The sequence below is a fragment of the Notothenia coriiceps genome, unplaced genomic scaffold (genome assembly GCF_000735185.1).
Source record: "Notothenia coriiceps isolate Sejong01 unplaced genomic scaffold, NC01 NC01_scaffold00031385, whole genome shotgun sequence".
NCBI lineage: Eukaryota > Metazoa > Chordata > Actinopteri > Perciformes > Nototheniidae > Notothenia > Notothenia coriiceps.
In genome coordinates, this window is record NW_011364086.1 from 25,967 (window position 1) to 26,445 (window position 479).

The following is a 479-nucleotide window of genomic DNA, read 5'->3' on the forward strand; positions in this document are numbered from 1 at the left end:
ACAGAATATTGTTTTTTGCGCGCACACTCACTGAAAACACCCTGAAAGCCCAACACAGACTGAATCACAACATCACCCCATGCGTATCTCAGTCCACAATCAACATTCCATCAAATGCTATATTGTTGTTTAAAACTGCAAAATAGAACGAAAGGTTAAAGACCACCTCTTATCGTCTGTTGACGCCGCCGAGACACCGCCCCCCGTGACATAGGCCGGTAATCTTTTTTAACTTAAAACAGGTATCCAGCGTGAGGAAAGTTGGGCGTCTCCAGTTAATCGTACTTACACACAGAGCCTGCACACCCTTCCGCTTCTTGAGTTCACACAGTTTCTCTGAAATAGCATGCTTTCGACACATATGCACCCAATACGCCCTTATCCCTCATCAAAGTATGCCGCTGCACTATTTTCAACACACTTGTCAGCCGAATCCGAGAATCTGAACTGTCCTCGGATAAGAGGCCAGGTTAACAACA